At 42.8% G+C, this 4,872-nt stretch overlaps 1 long non-coding RNA gene across 1 annotated transcript; it reads right to left on the reverse strand.

Moving 5' to 3' along the window:
* Positions 1-1,835: 1,835 nt before the first annotated feature.
* On the reverse strand, positions 1,836-2,267 carry LOC306824348. The gene is made up of 2 exons (XR_013779133.1): positions 2,116-2,267; positions 1,836-2,018 (listed from the first exon to the last, which is right to left on the reverse strand). It is a non-coding gene; the product is annotated as an uncharacterized lncRNA (long non-coding RNA).
* Between the last annotated feature and the right edge of the window lie 2,605 nt (positions 2,268-4,872).

Here is a 4,872-nt window from a genome sequence, read left to right on the forward strand (position 1 = left end):
ATTTTTAGTTTTATTTTGCCAATTTTATTCTGTATATATTTCTGCTCATATTCTTAGTTTAGTTTTTAATCTTTATTGTTTTTTTCATTCCCTCTTCAAAATACGATGTCATGCATTAAATGTCATTTTTCATTAAAAATATTTAAAATTCCAAAGTAACCCTGGGTCGTACTTTGCCCAAAAGGCTTACATTGTGGAGTACAACACTACTGTACAAGCTGATCAGACCAATGCTGGGCCCAATTCCTGTTCCGACAATCCAAGTCTGATCAAAAAAAAATAAAACTTCTAAAGATAATCTTGATTTTCCTGTGGTTGGAGGTATGTTGAGAGTGATCCATTCTGCTCAGAAGGACTTCGGAGATGCCTGCAGTGCAAAACGAACACTGTGAATTGTCACATGAACAGTATGATAACCAATTGGGAAGAGATTGGACTGAAGAAGGATTCCATTTAAAGTAGTCCCTAACTATTGCAATTTCCTCCCGTCTGTCCTCCGCCATGTTTGTTGACCCTAAAGATGTGTTTGACGGCGGGAAACTTTGCAAGATTTCAAGTACTCAAAGTCAGACCTCTGGCTGTTGATGAGTAGAATCTCTGTTAGTATATGTTAAGCAACGATGTGACCAAAACTTCCTGCCACACACTACAGAAAGTAAACGGTTTCATCTATTATTATTTGTCGCCATGCGTGGGGTCTCACACATAACCTTTTTTTTCCAAGTTAACCGATGCCCATTCAACTGCAAATATTTAAGAATAAAAAACTGTACAGACATTTCCCTGCACCGGCAGTCACAGAGTGAATCTTTCACTCTTAGCCGGGGGTGGGGGGGGGGGGGTGGGGGTTCTGCTCTTAGTCACAGACTAACTGCAGGACTGTGTCTGAGCATTATGAGGGCAAGTTAATCCACAAGCTGCAGGGCTCAGCTGCCATCACCAGTCTGAAAATAATTACATTTTAAATGGCTGCGCAACAACAGCCACCGCATTAGGGTGTTAATTCAGGCCAATCACTTCTTCAGAAAAATAAATAAATGAAATAACAGATGGAAACACTGCCTTCATTCTGTCCCCCACAGACTGATAAATGCTCAGTAGTCCTCCATGCCCTGGGTGACCATTTATAACATTTGATTATTTATTTATTTCCCTAAATCTGCATAATCATTTTGGCTATAGGTCATATTCGAACAAGACGGGGAGCTCAGAATAGCATGCATTATTTATGACTTGCAGGATACGGTGGGAGCCAGTGCTTGATGTGTGAGCGAGATTCACCAAATTCATTCTTTTCTTTATCGCACAGAAGCTTCTTGGAGTGGGAGTACCTGGGGCAGCAGATAGAGTGTGTAATGAAGAAAATTGTAAAAAAAAATAAAAATAAAAAGATGAGGTAACCTAGATAAATACATGGCTGTGCCCCCTCTGCAGCAGCCCTGTTTGAACAAGGACATTTGACTTCATTGTAGAATCTCCTCTTGTGTGAGCTGGATTTACTGCCTGGAGTGAAAGTGATAATAGATAACTTGTGTAATAATAAGCTTGTGTTATCTGCTGTAATCCATCAACAAGTTAAAAAGAGAAAAAAAAAACATCCTATCTTCTCATCTTCAACTGAGACTCCTCTGACAAACTCTCAGCGCAAACCAGTGAATTATCTTATTGCAGCACGTTGTTTCTCTCAATACAGCAGCTCAGTCAGTGGCCGGAGATATAACGCTGTAGATGCCTTGATGGAGTTATTTGTGAAGGATTTCTTCTCACTCATTATGTGCAAGGTGTTAGGAATCAGAAAATCTTTGGAACCAAGCGCACGACTCAGAGACAAAGGAACGTTTAACAAATAACAATTTATTAATACGTGACACGGGGTGAATAATTTGTGCAATACAATAATCAATGTGACACTAGTGCTACCTAACAACCCTAAACCTAAACACGCGTGAGGATGAGCCAGATCGGACACACGAGACGAACAGGGGAAGACGGAGTTGCAGGAGGGACGGGAACGGGAACTACGGAGAAGGAGAAAATACGAGAGGTTAACAAACACGAGTAAATACAAATATCCAAAAAGGTACGAGGAGCAAGAGCAAACACTTGAGAACAAACCCATGGAGATGAAACAATAATCTGGCGCTGGCTTCCTGCAAGGAGCCAGCTTAAATAGCCTGATGATGATGATTGGTAGACACCTGTGACCGCAGCTGAACCTGATTGAATAATTAGTGAGGGAAAGGGAGACACGAGGGAAAGACAGACAGAGAAACACAACAATACAACACGTGGAAAAAACCCAAACATGACACAAGGTGCTGTTTAAAGAGCATGACTGCCAATGACCACATAGTCCTTTAGCCCTGCGTTCTGTCAGCACCATGGTTTTCCTATGTCAGATGGCGCACGCCCTGCCCCACTGGGTTTGTTTTTGGAGTGTGGGCGCAGTGTAGCGCAGCCATGAGTAACTGTACGCACATCACAGGAGAAATGCAAGACAAAAATGGCGTGATAGCAGAGCCTCAGATCAGAGATAAATGACTTCATTAAAGTGTAAGTCTCAGAAAGCCAGTATGAGCCACATCCCCCCCCCCCCCCCCCCGTGCCACTGCAGATTATGAACTCCATAAATCAATACATTTCTGTAAAAGGATAATGTTCTTCTGCCTGCTGCATCCAAACTTTGGCAGTTGGAGTGAAACAGCTAGACTTTCACGTTCTGTCATGATGTGTGGTTAAAGAGGGTGCTAGGGTTGCAGATTGGTGGAGTTGAATAGCAGTGAACATGTACCCAGACACAATGCACGGGGGTCGGGAAAGTTTCACTTATGAACTAAATATTTCAAGATTTAACTTCATGCATGAGCTGACATAACTCTGAATGTGGCAGGAGACAAAATTGAGCAAAACATTGGATTTGGTTTGTATTGCCAAGTATATTTAAATATACAATGAATTTGTCTTGGTGTAGGCATAAACCAGGCGTAAACATGAAGTGCTGTTCACAAGAATACAGAAATTCAAAATACTCAATATCAAGTATCTAGGAATTTGTTGAAGTTACAAAATTGTTGCATCTTCCATTTCTTCTGGTTTAATTTCAGGCTGCACTGTGTCAAGCACACCAAAGCCTGTCACATGTTGTGTACCTTAGCCACCCACCTTGGTTGGGGCTTTAGCTCTGATCAATGTGTGTGATTCCCCTGGCTACACGTAGCGGACATGCAATGCATATGTATCTGGTGAAAGTTCTTTGTAATACTGCATGATGATCTGGAAGTTAACAACACGACAAGTGAAAGTGTGGTTTGGCAATATTTTGATCACTAAAATGGAGATAGGATAGGATAGGATAGGATAGGATATAACTTTATTGATCCCCAATGGGGAAATTCGGGCGTTACAGCAGCAGCAGCAGTGCAGAATCAAAAGCAAAAGTCAAAATCGAATAAAAAAGTAACAACATAAGCATAAATACAATCCAGGTAGTAATGGGGGGATATATACAGAGGACTATAGCACGGTGGACTCAGCAGGGCAATGGAAAAGATATTAATAATACTGTGCAGTGAATGGCATGTTAAAGTGACCAGTGAAAGAATTTAAAGTGGCATTGTGATCAGAGGGTTATGTAAACAGTATTGACTGTTATAAGCATAATAAATATAGTGCAGTTTGACTGGAGTATAGATATATAGTTATAATAATATAAGAGTGTATTGTAATAATGTAATATATAATATAGATAGTATAGTATAGATATAATATAATAATAAAGGTAACATAAAAACATTCTAATAATATTGTATACTATATATAAAGAGAATATATATAAATAAATACAGGCTAGCTCCTGCTGTTGTACAGCCTGATTGCTGTGGGGACGAATGAGCGTCTGAAGCGTTCTGTTTTGCTCCTGGGGGGGAGGAGGCGTTGGCTGAAGGAGCTGCTCATCTCCCACAGCTCGTCATGGAGAGGGTGAGAGGAGTTATCCAGGATGGATATGATTTTGTCCTTCATCCTCCTCTCAGCCACTGTCTCCAGAGTCTCCAGTTCCAGACCAACGACAGAGCGGGCCTTCTTAACCAGTTTATTAATCCTGTTTGCCTCACCAGCCTTGATGCCCCCCCACCAGCACACCACAGCAAAGAAGAGTGTGCTGGCCACCACAGACTGGTAGAAGGCCTTGAGGAGTCTGTCGCAGACACTGAAAGACCTGAGTCTCCTCAGGAAGAACAGCCTGCTCTGTCCTTTCCTGAAGATGGCTTCAGTGTTATGGGACCAGTCCAGCTTGTTGTTAATGTGAACCCCAAGGTACTTGTAGGAGTCCACCCTCTCCACTTCCTCCCCCTGAATGATGACTGGGGCAGGGGGGCACCTCTTCCTCCTGTAGTCCACTACCACCTCCTTTGTTTTGGCGATGTTGAGCTTCAGATGGTTGTTGTTGCACCATGTGACGAAGCTCTCGATCAGACCTCTGTACTCGTCCTCGTTGCCATCAGTGATGCGGCCCACGATGGAGGAGTCGTCAGAAAACTTTTGGAGGTGGCAGGAACCAGAGTTAAACCTGAAGTCTGAGGTGAAGAGAGTGAACAGAAAGGGTGCCAGAACAGTTCCTTGGGGTACTCCAGTGTTGCTCATCACCACATCAGAGACACAGCCGTCCACTCGGACGTACTGTGGTCGGCCAGTGAGGTAGTTGTAGATCCAGGCTGTGGTGTCAGGGTGCAGATGAATATCCAGCAGTTTATCCCTCAGGAGGCCGGGCTGGATGGTATTAAAAGCACTGGAGAAGTCAAAGAACATGACTCTCACAGTGCTTCCCTGCTTCTCCAGGTGTGACAGGGCTTTATGGGTCAGGAAGATGATGGC

This window comes from Symphodus melops (genome assembly GCF_947650265.1).
Source record: "Symphodus melops genome assembly, chromosome: 5".
Lineage (NCBI taxonomy): Eukaryota > Metazoa > Chordata > Actinopteri > Labriformes > Labridae > Symphodus > Symphodus melops.